Source organism: Rhipicephalus microplus, chromosome 5 (assembly GCF_043290135.1).
Source record: "Rhipicephalus microplus isolate Deutch F79 chromosome 5, USDA_Rmic, whole genome shotgun sequence".
In the NCBI taxonomy this organism is placed as follows: domain Eukaryota; kingdom Metazoa; phylum Arthropoda; class Arachnida; order Ixodida; family Ixodidae; genus Rhipicephalus; species Rhipicephalus microplus.
Window position 1 is genome coordinate 162,876,548 of NC_134704.1, and position 25,260 is coordinate 162,901,807.

Below are 25,260 nucleotides of genomic sequence, written 5' to 3' on the forward strand. Positions count from 1 at the left end.
AGATGAAAATAATAAAAAAAGAGAATTTGACCCGGACGTGATTCAAACTCGCAACCTTCTGATCTGGAGTCAGACGTGCTATCGTGTCGCCACCACGTCCGTTTAGGGTGGCCGTTCGCACACACGTGGTAGCATGTTTTGCTCGGCCTTCTATCGATGAAGCACAGGTGAAGAGACAAGTCATTGTAGACAGACAAGTAGGTAGATAGACAGATAGATGAAAATGCTCTAAAAAGAGCATTTGACCCGGACGTGATTCGAACACGCAACCTTCTGATCTGGAGTCAGACGTGCTGCCGTGTGGCCATCAAGTCCACTTAGGGTAGCCGTTCGCAGACACGTGGTAGCGTGTTTTGCTCGGCCTTCTGTCGATGAAGCACAGGTAAAGAGACAAGTCATTGTAGACAGACAAATAAGTAGATAGACAGATAGATAAAAGTATTAAAAATAAATATTGCCCCGGACGTGATTAGAACACGCAACCTTCTGATCTGGAGCCAGACGTGCTAAAGTTGCGCCACCGAGTCCGCTCAGGGTAGCCGTTCACACACACGCGGTAGCATGTTTTGCTTGGCCTTCTGTCGGTGAAGCACAGGTAAAGAGACAAGTCATTGTAGACAGACAAAAGAGTAGATAGACAGATAGATGAAAATAATAAGAAAGAGAATTTGACCCACACGCGGTTCGAACACGCAACCTTCTGATCTGGAGTCGGACGCGCTACCAGTTCGCCACCGAGTCCGCTTAGGGTAGCCGTTGCACACACGTGGTAGCACGTTTTGACCGGCCTTCTGTCGATGAAGCACAGCTAAAGAGAAGAGTCACTGTGGACAGACAAATAAGTAGATAGAAAGGGAGATGAAAATAGTAAAAAGAGAACTTGACCCGGAAAGGATACGAACACGAGACCTTCTGATTTGGAGTCAGACGTGCTACCGTGTCGCCACCGAGTCCACTTAGTGTAGCCGTTCGCACACACGCGGTAGCATGTTTTGCTCGGCCTTCTGTCGATGAAGCACAGGTAAAGAGAGAAGTTATTGTAGACAGACAAATAAGTAGATAGACAGATGAAAATAATAAAAAGAGAATTTGACCCGGACGTGATTCGAACACACAACCTTCTGATCTGGAGTCAGACGTGGTACCGTTGCGCCACCAAGTCCGCTCATAGGGTTGCTCTTCGAACACATGCGGTAGCATGCTTTGCTCGGCCTTCTGTCGATGAAGCACAAGTAAAGAGACAAGTCATTGTAGACAGACAAATAAGTAGATAGACAGATAGATGAAAATAATAAAACAGAGAACTTCACCCGGACGTGATTCGAACACGCAACTTTCTGATCTGGTGTCAGACGCGCTACCGGTTCGCCACAGAGTCCGCTTAGGGTTGCCGTTCGCACACACGTTGTAGAATGTTTTGGTCGGCCTTTTATTGATGAAGCAAAGGTAAAGAGACAAGTCATTGTAGACAGACAAATAAGTAGATAGACAGATAGATAAAAAAAACTAAAAAGAAAATTTGACCCATACGTGATTAGAACACGCAACCTTCTGATCTGGAGTCAGACGTGCTAAAGTTGCGCCACCGAGTCCGCTTAGGGTAGCCGTTAACACACACGCGGTAGCATGTTTTGCTCGGCCTTCTGTCGATGAAGCACAGGTAAAGAGACAAGTCATTGTAGACAGACAAATAAGTAGATAGACAGATAGTTGAAAATAATAAAAGAAAGAATTTCATTCAGACGTGATTCGAACACGCTACCTTCTGATCTGGAGTCTGACGCACTACCGTTGCGCCTCAGAGCCCGCTTAGGATAGCCGTTGCACACACGTGGTAGCATGTTTTCACTGGCCTTCTGTCGATGAAGCACAGCTAAAGAGAAGAGTCACTGTAGACAGACAAATACATAGATAGAAAGAGAGATGAAAATAGTAAAAAGAGAACTTGACCCCGACGTGATTCGAACACGACACCTTCTGATCTGGAGTCTGACGCGCTACCGTTGCGCCTCAGAGCCCGCTTAGGGTAGCCGTTCGCACACACGTGGTAGCATGTTTTGCTTGGCCTTCTGTCGGTGAAGCACAGGTAAAGAGACAAGTCATTGTAGACAGACAAAATAGTAGACAGACAGATAGATGAAAAAAGTAAAAAAGAGAATTTGACCCGCACGCGGTTCGAACACGCAATTTTCTGATCTGGAGTCGGACGCGCTACCAGTTCGCCACCGAGTCCGCTTAGGGTAGCCGTTGCACACACGTGGTAGCGTGTTTTGACTGGCCTTCTGTCGATGAAGCACAGCTAAAGAGAAGAGTCACTGTAGATAGACAAACACGTAGATACTCAGATAGATGAAAACAATAAAAAAAGAGAATTTGACCCGGACGTGATTCGAACACGCAACCTTCTGATCTGGAGTCAGACGTGCTACCGTGTCGCCATCAAGTCCACTTAGGGTAGCCGTTCGCACACACGTGGTAGCATGTTTTTCTCGGCCTTCTGTCGATGAAACACAGGTAAAAAGACAAGTCATTGTAGAATGACAAATAAGTAGATAGACAGATAAAAATAAGAAAAAAGAGAATTTGATTCAGACGTGATTTGAACACGCATCCTTCTCATCTGCAGTCAGACGTGGTACCGTTGCACAACCGAGTCCGCCTATAGAGTAGCCCTTCGCACACACGCGGTAGCATGTTTTGCTCGGCCTTCTGTCGATGAAGCACATGCAAAGAGACAAGTCATTGTAGAATGACAAATAAGTAGATAGACAGATAGATGAAAATAATAAAAAAGAACTTAACATGGACGTGATTCGAACACGCGAACTTCTGATCTGGAGTCTGACGTGCTACCATGTCGCCACCACGCCCGTTTAGGGTGGCCTATTCGCACACACGTGGTAGCATGTTTTGCTCGGCCTTCTATCGATGAAGCACAGGTGAAGAGACAAGTCATTGTAGACAGACAAATAAGTAGATAGACAGATAGATGAAAATAATATAAAAAGAGAATTTGACCCGGACGTGATTCGAACACGCAACCTTCTGATCTGGAGTCAGACGTGCTGCCGTGTGGCCATCAAGTCCACTTAGGGTAGCCGTTTGCACACGCGCGGTAGCATGTTTTGCTCGGCCTTCTGTCGATGAAGCACAGGTAAAAAGACAAGTCATTGTAGACAGACAAATAAGTAGATAGACAGATATATAAAAATATTAAAAAGAAAATTTGACCCGGACGTGATTAGAACACGCAACCTTCTGATCTGGAGTCAGACGTGCTACCGTGTCGCCATCAAGTCCACTTAGGGTAGCCGTTCGCACACACGCGGTAGCATGTTTTGCTCGGCCTTCTCTCGATGAAGCACAGGTAGAGAGACAAGTCATTGTAGAATGACAAATAAGTAGATAGACAGATAAAAATAAGAAAAAAAGAGAATTTGACCCAGACGTGATTCGAACACGCATCCTTCTCATCTGGAGTCAGACGTCCTACCGTTGCACAACCGAGTCCGCCTATAGGGTAGCCCTTCGCACACACGCGGTAGCATGTTTTGCTCGGCCTTCTGTCGATGAAGCACAGGTAAAGAGACCATTCAATGTAGAATGACAAATGGGTATATAGACAGATAAAAATAACAAAAAAGAGAATTTGACCCGCACATGGCTCGAACACACAACCTTCTGATCTGGAGTATGACGCGCTAAAGTTGTGCCACCGACTCCGCTTAGGGTAGCCATTCGCACACACGTGTAGCATGTTTTGCTCGGCCTTCTGTCGATGCAGCACAGGTAAAGAGACAAGTTATAGTAGACTGACAAATAAGTAGATAGACAGATAGTTCAAAATAATAAAGAAGAGAATTTGACCCAGACGTGATTCGAACACGCAACCTTCTGATCTGGAGTCAGACGCGCTACCGTTCCGCCACCGAGTCCGCTTAGGGTAGCCGTTGCACACACGTGGTAGCACGTTTTGACCGGCCTTCTGTCGATGAAGCACAGCTAAAGAGAAGAGTCACTGTGGACAGACAAATAAGTAGATAGAAAGGGAGATGAAAATAGTAAAAAGAGAACTTGACCCGGAAAGGATACGAACACGAGACCTTCTGATTTGGAGTCAGGCGTGCTACCGTGTCGCCACCGAGTCCACTTAGTGTAGCCGTTCGCACACACGCGGTAGCATGTTTTGCTCGGCCTTCTGTCGATGAAGCACAGGTAAAGAGAGAAGTTATTGTAGACAGACAAATAAGTAGATAGACAGATGAAAATAATAAAAAGAGAATTTGACCCGGACGTGATTCGAACACACAACCTTCTGATCTGGAGTCAGACGTGGTACCGTTGCGCCACCAAGTCCGCTCATAGGGTTGCTCTTCGAACACATGCGGTAGCATGCTTTGCTCGGCCTTCTGTCGATGAAGCACAAGTAAAGAGACAAGTCATTGTAGACAGACAAATAAGTAGATAGACAGATAGATGAAAATAATAAAACAGAGAACTTCACCCGGACGTGATTCGAACACGCAACTTTCTGATCTGGTGTCAGACGCGCTACCGGTTCGCCACAGAGTCCGCTTAGGGTTGCCGTTCGCACACACGTTGTAGAATGTTTTGGTCGGCCTTTTATTGATGAAGCAAAGGTAAAGAGACAAGTCATTGTAGACAGACAAATAAGTAGATAGACAGATAGATAAAAAATACTAAAAAGAAAATTTGACCCATACGTGATTAGAACACGCAACCTTCTGATCTGGAGTCAGACGTGCTAAAGTTGCGCCACCGAGTCCGCTTAGGGTAGCCGTTAACACACACGCGGTAGCATGTTTTGCTCGGCCTTCTGTCGATGAAGCACAGGTAAAGAGACAAGTCATTGTAGACAGACAAATAAGTAGATAGACAGATAGTTGAAAATAATAAAAGAAAGAATTTCATTCAGACGTGATTCGAACACGCTACCTTCTGATCTGGAGTCTGACGCACTACCGTTGCGCCTCAGAGCCCGCTTAGGATAGCCGTTGCACACACGTGGTAGCATGTTTTCACTGGCCTTCTGTCGATGAAGCACAGCTAAAGAGAAGAGTCACTGTAGACAGACAAATACATAGATAGAAAGAGAGATGAAAATAGTAAAAAGAGAACTTGACCCCGACGTGATTCGAACACGACACCTTCTGATCTGGAGTCTGACGCGCTACCGTTGCGCCTCAGAGCCCGCTTAGGGTAGCCGTTCGCACACACGTGGTAGCATGTTTTGCTTGGCCTTCTGTCGGTGAAGCACAGGTAAAGAGACAAGTCATTGTAGACAGACAAAATAGTAGACAGACAGATAGATGAAAAAAGTAAAAAAGAGAATTTGACCCGCACGCGGTTCGAACACGCAATTTTCTGATCTGGAGTCGGACGCGCTACCAGTTCGCCACCGAGTCCGCTTAGGGTAGCCGTTGCACACACGTGGTAGCGTGTTTTGACTGGCCTTCTGTCGATGAAGCACAGCTAAAGAGAAGAGTCACTGTAGATAGACAAACACGTAGATACTCAGATAGATGAAAACAATAAAAAAAGAGAATTTGACCCGGACGTGATTCGAACACGCAACCTTCTGATCTGGAGTCAGACGTGCTACCGTGTCGCCATCAAGTCCACTTAGGGTAGCCGTTCGCACACACGTGGTAGCATGTTTTTCTCGGCCTTCTGTCGATGAAACACAGGTAAAAAGACAAGTCATTGTAGAATGACAAATAAGTAGATAGACAGATAAAAATAAGAAAAAAGAGAATTTGATTCAGACGTGATTTGAACACGCATCCTTCTCATCTGCAGTCAGACGTGGTACCGTTGCACAACCGAGTCCGCCTATAGAGTAGCCCTTCGCACACACGCGGTAGCATGTTTTGCTCGGCCTTCTGTCGATGAAGCACATGCAAAGAGACAAGTCATTGTAGAATGACAAATAAGTAGATAGACAGATAGATGAAAATAATAAAAAAGAACTTAACATGGACGTGATTCGAACACGCGAACTTCTGATCTGGAGTCTGACGTGCTACCATGTCGCCACCACGCCCGTTTAGGGTGGCCTATTCGCACACACGTGGTAGCATGTTTTGCTCGGCCTTCTATCGATGAAGCACAGGTGAAGAGACAAGTCATTGTAGACAGACAAATAAGTAGATAGACAGATAGATGAAAATAATATAAAAAGAGAATTTGACCCGGACGTGATTCGAACACGCAACCTTCTGATCTGGAGTCAGACGTGCTGCCGTGTGGCCATCAAGTCCACTTAGGGTAGCCGTTTGCACACGCGCGGTAGCATGTTTTGCTCGGCCTTCTGTCGATGAAGCACAGGTAAAAAGACAAGTCATTGTAGACAGACAAATAAGTAGATAGACAGATATATAAAAATATTAAAAAGAAAATTTGACCCGGACGTGATTAGAACACGCAACCTTCTGATCTGGAGTCAGACGTGCTACCGTGTCGCCATCAAGTCCACTTAGGGTAGCCGTTCGCACACACGCGGTAGCATGTTTTGCTCGGCCTTCTCTCGATGAAGCACAGGTAGAGAGACAAGTCATTGTAGAATGACAAATAAGTAGATAGACAGATAAAAATAAGAAAAAAAGAGAATTTGACCCAGACGTGATTCGAACACGCATCCTTCTCATCTGGAGTCAGACGTCCTACCGTTGCACAACCGAGTCCGCCTATAGGGTAGCCCTTCGCACACACGCGGTAGCATGTTTTGCTCGGCCTTCTGTCGATGAAGCACAGGTAAAGAGACCATTCAATGTAGAATGACAAATGGGTATATAGACAGATAAAAATAACAAAAAAGAGAATTTGACCCGCACATGGCTCGAACACACAACCTTCTGATCTGGAGTATGACGCGCTAAAGTTGTGCCACCGACTCCGCTTAGGGTAGCCATTCGCACACACGTGTAGCATGTTTTGCTCGGCCTTCTGTCGATGCAGCACAGGTAAAGAGACAAGTTATAGTAGACTGACAAATAAGTAGATAGACAGATAGTTCAAAATAATAAAGAAGAGAATTTGACCCAGACGTGATTCGAACACGCAACCTTCTGATCTGGAGTCAGACGCGCTACCGTTCCGCCACCGAGTCCGCTTAGGGTAGCCGTTCGCACAAACGTGGTAGCAAGTTTTGCTCGGCTTTCTGTCGATGAAACCCAAATAAAAAGACAAGTCATTGTAGACAGACAAATAAGTAGATATTCAGATTGATGAAAATATTAAAAAGAAAATTTGACCCAAACGTGATTTGAACACAGAACCTTCTGATCTGGAGTCAGACGTGGTACCGTTGCGCCACCAAGTCCGCTTATAAAGTTTCCCTTCGCACACACGCCGTAGCATGTTTTGCTCGGCCTTCAGTCGATGAAGCACAGGTAAAGAGACAAGTGATTGTAGAATGACAAATAAGTAGATAGACAGATAAATATAACAAAAAAGAGAATTTGACCCGCACATTGTTCGAACACGCAACCTTCTGATCTGGATTATGACGCGCTAAAGTTGCGCAACCGAGTCCGCTTAGGGTAGCCGTTCGCACACACGCGGTAGCATGTTTTGCTCGGCCTTCTGTCGATGAAACACAGGTAAAGAGGCAAGCCATTGTAGACAGACAAATAAGTAGATAGACAGATAGTTGCAAATAGTAAAAAAGAGAATTTGGTCCAGACGTGATTCGAACACGCAACCATGTGATCTGGGTCAGACGTGCTACCGTATCGCCACCGAGTCCACTTAGTGTAGGCGTTCGCACACACGCGGTAGCATGTTTTGTTCGGACTTCTGTCAATGAAGCACAGGTAAAGAGACAAGTCATTGTAGACAGACAAATAAGTAGATAGACAGATGAAAATAATAAAAAAGAGAGTTTGACCCGGACGTCATTCGAACACGCAACTTCCTGATCTGGAATCAGACGCGCTACCGGTTCGCCACAGAGTCTGCTTAGGGTAGCCGTTCGCACACACGCGGTAGCATGTTTTGCTCGGCCTTCTGTCAATGAAGCACAGGTAAAGAGACAAGTCATTGTAGGCAGACAAATAAGTAGATAGACAGATGAAAATAATAAAAAAGAGAATTTGACCCCGACGTCATTCGAACACGCAACTTTTTGATCTGGAATCAGACGCGCTACCGGTTCGCCACAGAGTCTGCTTAGGGTAGCCGTTCGAACACACGTGGTAGAATGTTTTGGTCGGCCTTCTATCGATGAAGCAAAGGTAAAGAGACAAGTCAATGTAGACAGACAGATAAGTATATAGACAGATAGATAAAAATAATAAAAAAACTTTTACCCGGACGTGATTAGAACACGCAACCTTCTGATCTGGAGTCGGACGTGCTAAAGTTGCGCCACCGAGTCCGTTTAGGGTAGCCGTTCGCACACACACGGTAGCATGTTTTGCTCTGCCTTCTGTCGATGAAGCAAAGGTAAAGAGACAAGTCATTGTAGACAGACAAATAAGTATATAGACAGGTAGTTAAAAATATTAAAAGAAAGAATTTCACCCAGACGTGATTCGAACACGCTACCTTCTGATCTGAAGTCTGACGCGCTACCGTTGCGCCTCAGAGTCTGCTTACGGTAGCCGTTCGCACACTCGTGGTAGCATGTTTTGCTTGGCCTTCTGTCGGTGAAGCACAAGTAAAGAGACAAGTCATTGTAGACAGACAAAAGAGTAGATAGACAGATAGATGAAAATAATAAAAAAGAGAATTTGACCCGCACCCGGTTCGAACACGCAACCTTCCCACATGGAGACGGAGGCGCTACCAGTTCGCCACCGAGTCTGCTTAGGGTAGCCGTTGCACACACGTGGTAGCATGTTCTGCCTGACCTTCTGTCGATGAAGCACAGCTAAAGAGAAGAGTCACTGTAGACAGACAAATAAGTAGATAGACAGATGGATGAAAATAGTAAAAAAAAGAACTTGACGTGGACGTGATTCGACCACGAGACCTTCTGATCTGGAGTCAGGCGTGCTACCCTGTCGCCACCGAGTCCACTTAGTGTAGCCGTTCGCACACACGTGGTAGCATGTTTTGCTCGGCCTTCTGTCGATGCAGCACAGATATAGAGACAAGTCATTGTAGACAGACAAATAGGTAGATAGACAGATGAAAATATTAAAAAAGAGAATTTGACCCGGACGTGACTAGAACACGCAACCTTCTGATCTGGAGTCGGACGCGCTACCAGTTCGCCACCGATTCCACTTAAGGTAGCCGTTCGCACACACGCGGTAGCATGTTTTGCTCGGCCTTGTGTCGATGAAGCACAGGTAAAGAGACAAGTTATTGTAGACCGACAAATAAGTAGATAGACAGATAGTTGAAAATAATAAAGAAGAGAATTTGACCCAGACGTGATTCGAACACGCAACCTTCTGTTCTGGAGTCAGACGCGCTACCGTTCCGCCACCGAGTCCGCTTAGGGTAGCCGTTTGCACAAACGTGGTAGCAAGTTTTGCTCGGCTTTCTGTCGATTAAACCCAAATAAAAAGACAAGTCATTGTAGACAGACAAATAAGTAGATATTCAGATTGATGACAATAATAAAAAGAAAATTTGACCCAAACGTGATTCGAACACACAACCTTCTGATCTGGAGTCAGACGTGGTGCCAATGCGCCACCAAGTCCGCTTAGAGGGTTTCCCTTCGCATACACGCGGTAGCATGTTTTGCTCGGCCTTTTGTCGATGAAGCACAGGTAAAGAGACAAATCATTGTAAACAGACAAGTAAGTAGATAGACAGATAGATCAAAATAATAAAAAAGAGAACTTGACCCGGACGTGATTCGAACACGCAACCTTCTGATATGGAGTCAGACGCGCTACCGGTTCGCCACAGAGTCCGCTTAGGGTTGCCGTTCGCACACACGTGGTAGAATGTTTTGATCGGCCTTCTATCGATGAAGCAAAGGTAAAGAGACAAGTCATTGTAGACAAACAGATAAGTATATAGACAGATAGATAAAAGCATTAAAAAGAAAATTTTACCCGAACGTGATTAGAACACGCAACTTTCTGATCTGGAGTCAGACGTTCTACCTTTTCGCCATCAAGTCCACTTAGTGTAGCCGTTCGCACACACGCCGTAGCATGTTTTGCTCGGCCTTCTATCGATGAGGCACAGGTAAAGAGACAAGTCATTGTAGACAGACAAATAAGTAGATATTCAGATAGATGAAAATAATAAAAAAGAGAATTTGACCCGCACCCGGTTCGAACACGCAACCTTCTGATCTGGAGACGGAGGCGCTAGCAGTTCGCCACCGAGTCTGCTTAGGGTAGCCGTTGCACACACGTGGTAGCATGTTCTGCCTGACCTTCTGTCGATGAAGCACAGCTAAAGAGAAGAGTCACTGTAGACAGACAAATAAGTAGATAGACAGATAGATGAAAATAGTAAAAAAGAGAACTTGACGCGGACGTGATTCGACCACGAGACTTTCTGATCTGGAGTCAGGCGTGCTACCGTGTCGCCACCGAGTCCACTTAGTGTAGCCGTTCGCACACACGTGGTAGCATGTTTTGCTCGGCCTTCTGTCGATGCAGCACAGATATAGAGACAAGTCATTGTAGACAGACAAATAAGTAGATAGACAGATGAAAATATTAAAAAAGAGAATTTGACCCGGACGTGACTAGAACACGCAACCTTCTGATCTGGAGTCAGACGTGCTACCGTGTCGCCATCAAGTCCACTTAGTGTAGCCGTTCGCACACACGCGGTAGCAGGTTTTGCTCGGTCTTCTGTCGATGAAGCACAGCTAAAGAGAAGAGTCACTGTAGACAGACAAATAAGTAGATAGACAGATAGATGAAAATAGTAAAAAAGAGAACTTGACGCGGACGTGATTCGACCAGAAGACCTTCTAATCTGGAGTCAGACGTGCTACCATGTCGCCACCGAGTCCACTTAGTGTAGCCATTCGCACACACGTGTAGCATGTTTTGCTCGGCCTTCTGTCGATGCAGCACAGGTAAAGAGACAAGTTATTGTAGACTGACAAATAAGTAGATAGACAGATAGTTCAAAATAATATAGAAGAGAATTTGACCCAGACGTGATTCGAAAACGCAACCTTCTGATCTGGAGTCAGACGCGCTACCGTTCCGCCACCGAGTCCGCTTAGGGTAGCCGTTCGCACAAACGTGGTAGCAAGTTTTGCTCGGCTTCCTGTCGATGAAACCCAAATAAAAAGACAAGTCATTGTAGACAGACAAATAAGTAGATATTCAGATTGATGAAAATAATAAAAAGAACATTTGACCCAAACGTGATTTGAACACAGAACCTTCTGATCTGGAGTCAGACGTGGTACCGTTGCGCCACCAAGTCCGCTTATAGGGTTTCCCTTCGCACACACGCCGTAGCATGTTTTGCTCGGCCTTCAGTCGATGAAGCCCAGGTAAAGAGACAAGTGATTGTAGAATGACAAATAAGTAGATAGACAGATAAATATAACAAAAAAGAGAATTTGACCCGCACATTGTTCGAACACGCAACCTTCTGATCTGGATTATGACGCGCTAAAGTTGCGCAACCGAGTCCGCTTAGGGTAGCCGTTCGCACACACGCGGTAGCATGTTTTGCTCGGCCTTCTGTCGATGAAACACAGGTAAAGAGGCAAGCCATTGTAGACAGACAAATAAGTAGATAGACAGATAGTTGCAAATAGTAAAAAAGAGAATTTGGTCCAGACGTGATTCGAACACGCAACCATGTGATCTGGGTCAGACGTGCTACCGTATCGCCACCGAGTCCACTTAGTGTAGGCGTTCGCACACACGCGGTAGCATGTTTTGTTCGGACTTCTGTCAATGAAGCACAGGTAAAGAGACAAGTCATTGTAGACAGACAAATAAGTAGATAGACAGATGAAAATAATAAAAAAGAGAGTTTGACCCGGACGTCATTCGAACACGCAACTTCCTGATCTGGAATCAGACGCGCTACCGGTTCGCCACAGAGTCTGCTTAGGGTAGCCGTTCGCACACACGCGGTAGCATGTTTTGCTCGGCCTTCTGTCAATGAAGCACAGGTAAAGAGACAAGTCATTGTAGGCAGACAAATAAGTAGATAGACAGATGAAAATAATAAAAAAAGAGAATTTGACCCGGACGTCATTCGAACACGCAACTTTTTGATCTGGAATCAGACGCGCTACCGGTTCGCCACAGAGTCTGCTTAGGGTAGCCGTTCGAACACACGTGGTAGAATGTTTTGGTCGGCCTTCTATCGATGAAGCAAAGGTAAAGAGACAAGTCAATGTAGACAGACAGATAAGTATATAGACAGATAGATAAAAATAATAAAAAAACTTTTACCCGGACGTGATTAGAACACGCAACCTTCTGATCTGGAGTCGGACGTGCTAAAGTTGCGCCACCGAGTCCGTTTAGGGTAGCCGTTCGCACACACACGGTAGCATGTTTTGCTCTGCCTTCTGTCGATGAAGCAAAGGTAAAGAGACAAGTCATTGTAGACAGACAAATAAGTATATAGACAGGTAGTTAAAAATATTAAAAGAAAGAATTTCACCCAGACGTGATTCGAACACGCTACCTTCTGATCTGAAGTCTGACGCGCTACCGTTGCGCCTCAGAGTCTGCTTACGGTAGCCGTTCGCACACTCGTGGTAGCATGTTTTGCTTGGCCTTCTGTCGGTTAAGCACAAGTAAAGAGACAAGTCATTGTAGACAGACAAAAGAGTAGATAGACAGATAGATGAAAATAATAAAAAAGAGAATTTGACCCGCACCCGGTTCGAACACGCAACCTTCCCACATGGAGACGGAGGCGCTACCAGTTCGCCACCGAGTCTGCTTAGGGTAGCCGTTGCACACACGTGGTAGCATGTTCTGCCTGACCTTCTGTCGATGAAGCACAGCTAAAGATAAGAGTCACTGTAGACAGACAAATAAGTAGATAGACAGATGGATGAAAATAGTAAAAAAAAGAACTTGACGTGGACGTGATTCGACCACGAGACCTTCTGATCTGGAGTCAGGCGTGCTACCCTGTCGCCACCGAGTCCACTTAGTGTAGCCGTTCGCACACACGTGGTAGCATGTTTTGCTCGGCCTTCTGTCGATGCAGCACAGATATAGAGACAAGTCATTGTAGACAGACAAATAGGTAGATAGACAGATGAAAATATTAAAAAAGAGAATTTGACCCGGACGTGACTAGAACACGCAACCTTCTGATCTGGAGTCGGACGCGCTACCAGTTCGCCACCGATTCCACTTAAGGTAGCCGTTCGCACACACGCGGTAGCATGTTTTGCTCGGCCTTGTGTCGATGAAGCACAGGTAAAGAGACAAGTTATTGTAGACCGACAAATAAGTAGATAGACAGATAGTTGAAAATAATAAAGAAGAGAATTTGACCCAGACGTGATTCGAACACGCAACCTTCTGTTCTGGAGTCAGACGCGCTACCGTTCCGCCACCGAGTCCGCTTAGGGTAGCCGTTTGCACAAACGTGGTAGCAAGTTTTGCTCGGCTTTCTGTCGATTAAACCCAAATAAAAAGACAAGTCATTGTAGACAGACAAATAAGTAGATATTCAGATTGATGACAATAATAAAAAGAAAATTTGACCCAAACGTGATTCGAACACACAACCTTCTGATCTGGAGTCAGACGTGGTACCAATGCGCCACCAAGTCCGCTTAGAGGGTTTCCCTTCGCATACACGCGGTAGCATGTTTTGCTCGGCCTTTTGTCGATGAAGCACAGGTAAAGAGACAAATCATTGTAAACAGACAAGTAAGTAGATAGACAGATAGATCAAAATAATAAAAAAGAGAACTTGACCCGGACGTGATTCGAACACGCAACCTTCTGATATGGAGTCAGACGTGCTACCGTGTCGCCACCGAGTCCACTTAGTGTAGCCGTTTTCAGACACGCGGAATCATGTTTTGCGCGGCATTGTGTCGATGAAGCACAGGTAAAGGGACAAGTCATTGTAGACAGACAAATAAGTAGGTAGACAGATAGATGAAAATATTAAAAAAGAGAATTTTACCCGGACGTGATTCGAACACGCCACTTTCTGATCTGGAGTCAGACGCGCTACCGGTTCGCCACAGAGTCCGCTTAGGGTTGCCGTTCGCACACACGTGGTAGAATGTTTTGATCGGCCTTCTATCGATGAAGCAAAGGTAAAGAGACAAGTCATTGTAGACAAACAGATAAGTATATAGACAGATAGATAAAAGCATTAAAAAGAAAATTTTACCCGAACGTGATTAGAACACGCAACTTTCTGATCTGGAGTCAGACGTTCTACCTTTTCGCCATCAAGTCCACTTAGTGTAGCCGTTCGCACACACGCCGTAGCATGTTTTGCTCGGCCTTCTATCGATGAGGCACAGGTAAAGAGACAAGTCATTGTAGACAGACAAATAAGTAGATATTCAGATAGATGAAAATAATAAAAAAGAGAATTTGACCCGCACCCGGTTCGAACACGCAACCTTCTGATCTGGAGACGGAGGCGCTAGCAGTTCGCCACCGAGTCTGCTTAGGGTAGCCGTTGCACACACGTGGTAGCATGTTCTGCCTGACCTTCTGTCGATGAAGCACAGCTAAAGAGAAGAGTCACTGTAGACAGACAAATAAGTAGATAGACAGATAGATGAAAATAGTAAAAAAGAGAACTTGACGCGGACGTGATTCGACCACGAGACTTTCTGATCTGGAGTCAGGCGTGCTACCGTGTCGCCACCGAGTCCACTTAGTGTAGCCGTTCGCACACACGTGGTAGCATGTTTTGCTCGGCCTTCTGTCGATGCAGCACAGATATAGATACAAGTCATTGTAGACAGACAAATAAGTAGATAGACAGATGAAAATATTAAAAAAGAGAATTTGACCCGGACGTGACTAGAACACGCAACCTTCTGATCTGGAGTCAGACGTGCTACCGTGTCGCCATCAAGTCCACTTAGTGTAGCCGTTCGCACACACGCGGTAGCAGGTTTTGCTCGGTCTTCTGTCGATGAAGCACAGCTAAAGAGAAGAGTCACTGTAGACAGACAAATAAGTAGATAGACAGATAGATGAAAATAGTAAAAAAGAGAACTTGACGCGGACGTGATTCGACCAGAAGACCTTCTAATCTGGAGTCAGACGTGCTACCATGTCGCCACCGAGTCCACTTAGTGTAGCCATTCGCACACACGTGTAGCATGTTTTGCTCGGCCTTCTGTCGATGCAGCACAGGTAAAGAGACAAGTTATTGTAGACTGACAAATAAGTAGATAGACAGATAGTTCAAAATAATATAGAAGAGAATTTGACCCAGACGTGATTCGAAAACGCAACCTTCTGATCTGGAGTCAGACGCGCTACCGTTCCGCCACCGAGTCCGCTTAGGGTAGCCGTTCGCACAAACGTGGTAGCAAGTTTTGCTCGGCTTTCTGTCGATGAAACCCAAATAAAAAGACAAGTCATTGTAGACAGACAAATAAGTAGATATTCAGATTGATGAAAATAATAAAAAGAACATTTGACCCAAACGTGATTTGAACACAGAACCTTCTGATCTGGAGTCAGACGTGGTACCGTTGCGCCACCAAGTCCGCTTATAGGGTTTCCCTTCGCACACACGCCGTAGCATGTTTTGCTCGGCCTTCAGTCGATGAAGCCCAGGTAAAGAGACAAGTGATTGTAGAATGACAAATAAGTAGATAGACAGATAAATATAACAAAAAAGAGAATTTGACCCGCACATTGTTCGAACACGCAACCTTCTGATCTGGATTATGACGCGCTAAAGTTGCGCAACCGAGTCCGCTTAGGGTAGCCGTTCGCACACACGCGGTAGCATGTTTTGCTCGGCCTTCTGTCGATGAAACACAGGTAAAGAGGCAAGCCATTGTAGACAGACAAATACATAGATAGAAAGAGAGATGAAAATAGTAAAAAGAGAACTTGACCCCGACGTGATTCGAACACGACACCTTCTGATCTGGAGTCTGACGCGCTACCGTTGCGCCTCAGAGCCCGCTTAGGGTAGCCGTTCGCACACACGTGGTAGCATGTTTTGCTTGGCCTTCTGTCGGTGAAGCACAGGTAAAGAGACAAGTCATTGTAGACAGACAAAATAGTAGACAGACAGATAGATGAAAAAAGTAAAAAAGAGAATTTGACCCGCACGCGGTTCGAACACGCAATTTTCTGATCTGGAGTCGGACGCGCTACCAGTTCGCCACCGAGTCCGCTTAGGGTAGCCGTTGCACACACGTGGTAGCGTGTTTTGACTGGCCTTCTGTCGATGAAGCACAGCTAAAGAGAAGAGTCACTGTAGATAGACAAACACGTAGATACTCAGATAGATGAAAACAATAAAAAAAGAGAATTTGACCCGGACGTGATTCGAACACGCAACCTTCTGATCTGGAGTCAGACGTGCTACCGTGTCGCCATCAAGTCCACTTAGGGTAGCCGTTCGCACACACGTGGTAGCATGTTTTTCTCGGCCTTCTGTCGATGAAACACAGGTAAAAAGACAAGTCATTGTAGAATGACAAATAAGTAGATAGACAGATAAAAATAAGAAAAAAGAGAATTTGATTCAGACGTGATTTGAACACGCATCCTTCTCATCTGCAGTCAGACGTGGTACCGTTGCACAACCGAGTCCGCCTATAGAGTAGCCCTTCGCACACACGCGGTAGCATGTTTTGCTCGGCCTTCTGTCGATGAAGCACATGCAAAGAGACAAGTCATTGTAGAATGACAAATAAGTAGATAGACAGATAGATGAAAATAATAAAAAAGAACTTAACATGGACGTGATTCGAACACGCGAACTTCTGATCTGGAGTCTGACGTGCTACCATGTCGCCACCACGCCCGTTTAGGGTGGCCTATTCGCACACACGTGGTAGCATGTTTTGCTCGGCCTTCTATCGATGAAGCACAGGTGAAGAGACAAGTCATTGTAGACAGACAAATAAGTAGATAGACAGATAGATGAAAATAATATAAAAAGAGAATTTGACCCGGACGTGATTCGAACACGCAACCTTCTGATCTGGAGTCAGACGTGCTGCCGTGTGGCCATCAAGTCCACTTAGGGTAGCCGTTTGCACACGCGCGGTAGCATGTTTTGCTCGGCCTTCTGTCGATGAAGCACAGGTAAAAAGACAAGTCATTGTAGACAGACAAATAAGTAGATAGACAGATATATAAAAATATTAAAAAGAAAATTTGACCCGGACGTGATTAGAACACGCAACCTTCTGATCTGGAGTCAGACGTGCTACCGTGTCGCCATCAAGTCCACTTAGGGTAGCCGTTCGCACACACGCGGTAGCATGTTTTGCTCGGCCTTCTCTCGATGAAGCACAGGTAGAGAGACAAGTCATTGTAGAATGACAAATAAGTAGATAGACAGATAAAAATAAGAAAAAAAGAGAATTTGACCCAGACGTGATTCGAACACGCATCCTTCTCATCTGGAGTCAGACGTCCTACCGTTGCACAACCGAGTCCGCCTATAGGGTAGCCCTTCGCACACACGCGGTAGCATGTTTTGCTCGGCCTTCTGTCGATGAAGCACAGGTAAAGAGACCATTCAATGTAGAATGACAAATGGGTATATAGACAGATAAAAATAACAAAAAAGAGAATTTGACCCGCACATGGCTCGAACACACAACCTTCTGATCTGGAGTATGACGCGCTAAAGTTGTGCCACCGACTCCGCTTAGGGTAGCCATTCGCACACACGTGTAGCATGTTTTGCTCGGCCTTCTGTCGATGCAGCACAGGTAAAGAGACAAGTTATAGTAGACTGACAAATAAGTAGATAGACAGATAGTTCAAAATAATAAAGAAGAGAATTTGACCCAGACGTGATTCGAACACGCAACCTTCTGATCTGGAGTCAGACGCGCTACCGTTCCGCCACCGAGTCCCCTTAGGGTAGCCGTTCGCACAAACGTGGTAGCAAGTTTTGCTCGGCTTTCTGTCGATGAAACCCAAATAAAAAGACAAGTCATTGTAGACAGACAAATAAGTAGATATTCAGATTGATGAAAATATTAAAAAGAAAATTTGACCCAAACGTGATTTGAACACAGAACCTTCTGATCTGGAGTCAGACGTGGTACCGTTGCGCCACCAAGTCCGCTTATAAAGTTTCCCTTCGCACACACGCCGTAGCATGTTTTGCTCGGCCTTCAGTCGATGAAGCACAGGTAAAGAGACAAGTGATTGTAGAATGACAAATAAGTAGATAGACAGATAAATATAACAAAAAAGAGAATTTGACCCGCACATTGTTCGAACACGCAACCTTCTGATCTGGATTATGACGCGCTAAAGTTGCGCAACCGAGTCCGCTTAGGGTAGCCGTTCGCACACACGCGGTAGCATGTTTTGCTCGGCCTTCTGTCGATGAAACACAGGTAAAGAGGCAAGCCATTGTAGACAGACAAATAAGTAGATAGACAGATAGTTGCAAATAGTAAAAAAGAGAATTTGGTCCAGACGTGATTCGAACACGCAACCATGTGATCTGGGTCAGACATGCTACCGTATCGCCACCGAGTCCACTTAGTGTAGGCGTTCGCACACACGCGGTAGCATGTTTTGTTCGGACTTCTGTCAATGAAGCACAGGTAAAGAGACAAGTCATTGTAGACAGACAAATAAGTAGATAGACAGATGAAAATAATAAAAAAGAGAGTTTGACCCGGACGTCATTCGAACACGCAACTTCCTGATCTGGAATCAGACGCGCTACCGGTTCGCCACAGAGTCTGCTTAGGGTAGCCGTTCGCACACACGCGGTAGCATGTTTTGCTCGGCCTTCTGTCAATGAAGCACAGGTAAAGAGACAAGTCATTGTAGGCAGACAAATAAGTAGATAGACAGATGAAAATAATAAAAAAGAGAATTTGACCCGGACGTCATTCGAACACGCAACTTTTTGATCTGGAATCAGACGCGCTACCGGTTCGCCACAGAGTCTGCTTAGGGTAGCCGTTCGAACACACGTGGTAGAATGTTTTGGTCGGCCTTCTATCGATGAAGCAAAGGTAAAGAGACAAGTCAATGTAGACAGACAGATAAGTATATAGACAGATAGATAAAAATAATAAAAAAACTTTTACCCGGACGTGATTAGAACACGCAACCTTCTGATCTGGAGTCGGACGTGCTAAAGTTGCGCCACCGAGTCCGTTTAGGGTAGCCGTTCGCACACACACGGTAGCATGTTTTGCTCTGCCTTCTGTCGATGAAGCAAAGGTAAAGAGACAAGTCATTGTAGACAGACAAATAAGTATTAGACAGGTAGTTAAAAATATTAAAAGAAAGAATTTCACCCAGACGTGATTCGAACACGCTACCTTCTGATCTGAAGTCTGACGCGCTACCGTTGCGCCTCAGAGTCTGCTTACGGTAGCCGTTCGCACACTCGTGGTAGCATGTTTTGCTTGGCCTTCTGTCGGTGAAGCACAAGTAAAGAGACAAGTCATTGTAGACAGACAAAAGAGTAGATAGACAGATAGATGAAAATAATAAAAAAGAGAATTTGACCCGCACCCGGTTCGAACACGCAACCTTCCCACATGGAGACGGAGGCGCTACCAGTTCGCCACCGAGTCTGCTTAGGGTAGCCGTTGCACACACGTGGTAGCATGTTCTGCCTGACCTTCTGTCGATGAAGCACAGCTAAAGAGAAGAGTCACTGTAGACAGACAAATAAGTAGATAGACAGATGGATGAAAATAGTAAAAAAAAGAACTTGACGTGGACGTGATTCGACCACGAGACCTTCTGATCTGGAGTCAGGCGTGCTACCCTGTCGCCACCGAGTCCACTTAGTGTAGCCGTTCGCACACACGTGGTAGCATGTTTTGCTCGGCCTTCTGTCGATGCAGCACAGATATAGAGACAAGTCATTGTAGACAGACAAATAGGTAGATAGACAGATGAAAATATTAAAAAAGAGAATTTGACCCGGACGTGACTAGAACACGCAACCTTCTGATCTGGAGTCGGACGCGCTACCAGTTCGCCACCGATTCCACTTAGGGTAGCCGTTCGCACACACGCGGTAGCATGTTTTGCTCGGCCTTGTGTCGATGAAGCACAGGTAAAGAGACAAGTTATTGTAGACCGACAAATAAGTAGATAGACAGATAGTTGAAAATAATAAAGAAGAGAATTTGACCCAGACGTGATTCGAACACGCAACCTTCTGTTCTGGAGTCAGACGCGCTACCGTTCCGCCACCGAGTCCGCTTAGGGTAGCCGTTTGCACAAACGTGGTAGCAAGTTTTGCTCGGCTTTCTGTCGATTAAACCCAAATAAAAAGACAAGTCATTGTAGACAGACAAATAAGTAGATATTCAGATTGATGACAATAATAAAAAGAAAATTTGACCCAAACGTGATTCGAACACACAACCTTCTGATCTGGAGTCAGACGTGGTACCAATGCGCCACCAAGTCCGCTTAGAGGGTTTCCCTTCGCATACACGCGGTAGCATGTTTTGCTCGGCCTTTTGTCGATGAAGCACAGGTAAAGAGACAAATCATTGTAAACAGACAAGTAAGTAGATAGACAGATAGATCAAAATAATAAAAAAGAGAACTTGAACCGGACGTGATTCGAACACGCAACCTTCTGATATGGAGTCAGACGTGCTACCGTGTCGCCACCGAGTCCACTTAGTGTAGCCGTTTTCAGACACGCGGAATCATGTTTTGCGCGGCATTGTGTCGATGAAGCACAGGTAAAGGGACAAGTCATTGTAGACAGACAAATAAGTAGGTAGACAGAAAGATGAAATTATTAAAAAAGAGAATTTTACCCGGACGTGATTCGAACACGCCACTTTCTGATCTGGAGTCAGACGCGCTACCGGTTCGCCACAGAGTCCGCTTAGGGTTGCCGTTCGCACACACGTGGTAGAATGTTTTGATCGGCCTTCTATCGATGAAGCAAAGGTAAAGAGACAAGTCATTGTAGACAAACAGATAAGTATATAGACAGATAGATAAAAGCATTAAAAAGAAAATTTTACCCGAACGTGATTAGAACACGCAACTTTCTGATCTGGAGTCAGACGTTCTACCTTTTCGCCATCAAGTCCACTTAGTGTAGCCGTTCGCACACACGCCGTAGCATGTTTTGCTCGGCCTTCTATCGATGAGGCACAGGTAAAGAGACAAGTCATTGTAGACAGACAAATAAGTAGATATTCAGATAGATGAAAATAATAAAAAAGAGAATTTGACCCGCACCCGGTTCGAACACGCAACCTTCTGATCTGGAGACGGAGGCGCTAGCAGTTCGCCACCGAGTCTGCTTAGGGTAGCCGTTGCACACACGTGGTAGCATGTTCTGCCTGACCTTCTGTCGATGAAGCACAGCTAAAGAGAAGAGTCACTGTAGACAGACAAATAAGTAGATAGACAGATAGATGAAAATAGTAAAAAAGAGAACTTGACGCGGACGTGATTCGACCACGAGACTTTCTGATCTGGAGTCAGGCGTGCTACCGTGTCGCCACCGAGTCCACTTAGTGTAGCCGTTCGCACACACGTGGTAGCATGTTTTGCTCGGCCTTCTGTCGATGCAGCACAGATATAGAGACAAGTCATTGTAGACAGACAAATAAGTAGATAGACAGATGAAAATATTAAAAAAGAGAATTTGACCCGGACGTGACTAGAACACGCAACCTTCTGATCTGGAGTCAGACGTGCTACCGTGTCGCCATCAAGTCCACTTAGTGTAGCCGTTCGCACACACGCGGTAGCAGGTTTTGCTCGGTCTTCTGTCGATGAAGCACAGCTAAAGAGAAGAGTCACTGTAGACAGACAAATAAGTAGATAGACAGATAGATGAAAATAGTAAAAAAGAGAACTTGACGCGGACGTGATTCGACCAGAAGACCTTCTAATCTGGAGTCAGACGTGCTACCATGTCGCCACCGAGTCCACTTAGTGTAGCCATTCGCACACACGTGTAGCATGTTTTGCTCGGCCTTCTGTCGATGCAGCACAGGTAAAGAGACAAGTTATTGTAGACTGACAAATAAGTAGATAGACAGATAGTTCAAAATAATATAGAAGAGAATTTGACCCAGACGTGATTCGAAAACGCAACCTTCTGATCTGGAGTCAGACGCGCTACCGTTCCGCCACCGAGTCCGCTTAGGGTAGCCGTTCGCACAAACGTGGTAGCAAGTTTTGCTCGGCTTTCTGTCGATGAAACCCAAATAAAAAGACAAGTCATTGTAGACAGACAAATAAGTAGATATTCAGATTGATGAAAATAATAAAAAGAACATTTGACCCAAACGTGATTTGAACACAGAACCTTCTGATCTGGAGTCAGACGTGGTACCGTTGCGCCACCAAGTCCGCTTATAGGGTTTCCCTTCGCACACACGCCGTAGCATGTTTTGCTCGGCCTTCAGTCGATGAAGCCCAGGTAAAGAGACAAGTGATTGTAGAATGACAAATAAGTAGATAGACAGATAAATATAACAAAAAAGAGAATTTGACCCGCACATTGTTCGAACACGCAACCTTCTGATCTGGATTATGACGCGCTAAAGTTGCGCAACCGAGTCCGCTTAGGGTAGCCGTTCGCACACACGCGGTAGCATGTTTTGCTCGGCCTTCTGTCGATGAAACACAGGTAAAGAGGCAAGCCATTGTAGACAGACAAATAAGTAGAGAGACAGATAGTTGCAAATAGTAAAAAAGAGAATTTGATCCAGACGTGATTCGAACACGCCACCATGTGATCTGGGTCAGACGTGCTACCGTATCGCCACCGAGTCCACTTAGTGTAGGCGTTCGCACACACGCGGTAGCATGTTTTGCTCGGACTTCTGTCAATGAAGCACAGGTAAAGAGACAAGTCATTGTAGACAGACAAATAAGTAGATACACAGATGAAAAAAATAAAAAAGAGAGTTTGACCCGGACGTCATTCGAACACGCAACTTCCTGATCTGGAATCAGACGCGCTACCGGTTCGCCACAGAGTCTGCTTAGGGTAGCCGTTCGCACACACGCGGTAGCATGTTTTGCTCGGCCTTCTGTCAATGAAGCACAGGTAAAGAGACAAGTCATTGTAGGCAGACAAATAAGTAGATAGACAGATGAAAATATTAAAAAAGAGAATTTGACCCGGACGTCATTCGAACACGCAACTTTTTGATCTGGAATCAGACGCGCTACCGGTTCGCCACAGAGTCTGCTTAGGGTAGCCGTTCGAACACACGTGGTAGAATGTTTTGGTCGGCCTTCTATCGATGAAGCAAAGGTAAAGAGACAAGTCATTGTAGACAGACAGATAAGTATATAGACAGATAGATAAAAATATTAAAAAAAATTTTACCCGGACGTGATTAGAACACGCAACCTTCTGATCTGGAGTCGGACGTGCTAAAGTTGCGCCACCGAGTCCGTTTAGGGTAGCCGTTCGCACACACACGGTAGCATGTTTTGCTCTGCCTTCTGTCGATGAAGCAAAGGTAAAGAGACAAGTCATTGTAGACAGACAAATAAGTATATAGACAGTTAGTTGAAAATATTAAAAGAAAGAATTTCACCCAGACGTGATTCGAACACGCTACCTTCTGATCTGAAGTCTGACGCGCTACCGTTGCGCCTCAGAGTCTGCTTACGGTAGCCGTTCGCACACTCGTGGTAGCATGTTTTGCTTGGCCTTCTGTCGGTGAAGCACAGGTAAAGAGACAAGTCATTGTAGACAGACAAAAGAGTAGATAGACAGATAGATGAAAATAATAAAAAAGAGAATTTGACCCGCACCCGGTTCGAACACGCAACCTTCTCATATGGAGACGGAGGCGCTACCAGTTCGCCACCGAGTCTGCTTAGGGTAGCCGTTGCACACACGTGGTAGCATGTTCTGCCTGACCTTCTGTCGATGAAGCACAGCTAAAGAGAAGAGTCACTGTAGACAGACAAATAAGTAGATAGACAGATAGATGAAAATAGTAAAAAAAAGAACTTGACGTGGACGTGATTCGACCACTAGACCTTCTGATCTGGAGTCAGGCGTGCTACCCTGTCGCCACCGAGTCCACTTAGTGTAGCCGTTCGCACACACGTGGTAGCATGTTTTGCTCGGCCTTCTGTCGATGCAGCACAGATATAGAGACAAGTCATTGTAGACAGACAAATAAGTAGATAGACAGATGAAAATATTAAAAAAGAGAATTTGACCCGGACGTGACTAGAACACGCAACCTTCTGATCTGGAGTCGGACGCGCTACCAGTTCGCCACCGATTCCACTTAGGGTAGCCGTTCGCACACACGCGGTAGCATGTTTTGCTCGGCCTTGTGTCGATGAAGCACAGGTAAAGAGAGAAGTTATTGTAGACCGACAAATAAGTAGATAGACAGATAGTTGAAAATAATAAAGGAGAGAATTTGACCCAGACGTGATTCGAACACGCAACCTTCTGATCTGGAGTCAGACGCGCTACCGTTCCGCCACCGAGTCCGCTTAGGGTAGCCGTTTGCACAAACGTGGTAGCAAGTTTTGCTTGGCTTTCTGTCGATGAAACCCAAATAAAAAGACAAGTCATTGTAGACTGACAAATAAGTAGATATTCAGATTGATGACAATAATAAAAAGAAAATTTGACCCAAACGTGATTCGAACACACAACCTTCTGATCTGGAGTCAGACGTGGTACCAATGCGCCACCAAGTCCGCTTATAGGGTTTCCCTTCGCATACACGCGGTAGCATGTTTTGCTCGGCCTTCTGTCGATGAGGCACAGGTAAAGAGACAAGTCATTGTAGACAGACAAATAAGTTGATATTCAGATAGATGAAAATAATAAAAAAGAGAATTTGACCCGCACCCGGTTCGAACACGCAACCTTCTGATCTGGAGACGGAGGCGCTAGCAGTTCGCCACCGAGTCTGCTTAGGGTAGCCGTTGCACACACGTGGTAGCATGTTCTGCCTGACCTTCTGTCGATGAAGCACAGCTAAAGAGAAGAGTCACTGTAGACAGACAAATAAGTAGATAGACAGATAGATGAAAATAGTAAAGAAGAGAACTTGACGCGGACGTGATTCGACCAGAAGACCTTCTAATCTGGAGTAAGACGTGCTACCATGTCGCCACCGAGTCCACTTAGTGTAGCCATTCGCACACACGTGTAGCATGTTTTGCTCGGCCTTCT

The 25,260-nt window shown here is 45.4% G+C and overlaps 9 non-coding genes across 9 annotated transcripts; all 9 read right to left on the reverse strand.

The window, feature by feature from the left end:
* Window positions 1-1,090: 1,090 nt before the first annotated feature.
* TRNAW-CCA (transfer RNA tryptophan (anticodon CCA)) lies at window positions 1,091-1,162 on the reverse strand. The gene has a single exon. It is a non-coding gene; the product is annotated as a tRNA-Trp (tRNA).
* Window positions 1,163-3,863: 2,701 nt separating this feature from the next.
* TRNAW-CCA (transfer RNA tryptophan (anticodon CCA)) lies at window positions 3,864-3,935 on the reverse strand. Its single transcript has one exon. It is a non-coding gene; the product is annotated as a tRNA-Trp (tRNA).
* A 349-nt stretch (window positions 3,936-4,284) lies between these two features.
* TRNAW-CCA (transfer RNA tryptophan (anticodon CCA)) lies at window positions 4,285-4,356 on the reverse strand. The gene has a single exon. It is a non-coding gene; the product is annotated as a tRNA-Trp (tRNA).
* Window positions 4,357-7,057: 2,701 nt separating this feature from the next.
* TRNAW-CCA (transfer RNA tryptophan (anticodon CCA)) lies at window positions 7,058-7,129 on the reverse strand. The gene has a single exon. It is a non-coding gene; the product is annotated as a tRNA-Trp (tRNA).
* Window positions 7,130-11,097: 3,968 nt separating this feature from the next.
* On the reverse strand, window positions 11,098-11,169 carry TRNAW-CCA (transfer RNA tryptophan (anticodon CCA)). Its single transcript has one exon. It is a non-coding gene; the product is annotated as a tRNA-Trp (tRNA).
* A 4,183-nt stretch (window positions 11,170-15,352) lies between these two features.
* On the reverse strand, window positions 15,353-15,424 carry TRNAW-CCA (transfer RNA tryptophan (anticodon CCA)). The gene has a single exon. It is a non-coding gene; the product is annotated as a tRNA-Trp (tRNA).
* Window positions 15,425-17,907: 2,483 nt separating this feature from the next.
* On the reverse strand, window positions 17,908-17,979 carry TRNAW-CCA (transfer RNA tryptophan (anticodon CCA)). Its single transcript has one exon. It is a non-coding gene; the product is annotated as a tRNA-Trp (tRNA).
* Window positions 17,980-22,160: 4,181 nt separating this feature from the next.
* Window positions 22,161-22,232, reverse strand: TRNAW-CCA (transfer RNA tryptophan (anticodon CCA)). Its single transcript has one exon. It is a non-coding gene; the product is annotated as a tRNA-Trp (tRNA).
* Window positions 22,233-24,494: 2,262 nt separating this feature from the next.
* On the reverse strand, window positions 24,495-24,566 carry TRNAW-CCA (transfer RNA tryptophan (anticodon CCA)). The gene has a single exon. It is a non-coding gene; the product is annotated as a tRNA-Trp (tRNA).
* Between the last annotated feature and the right edge of the window lie 694 nt (window positions 24,567-25,260).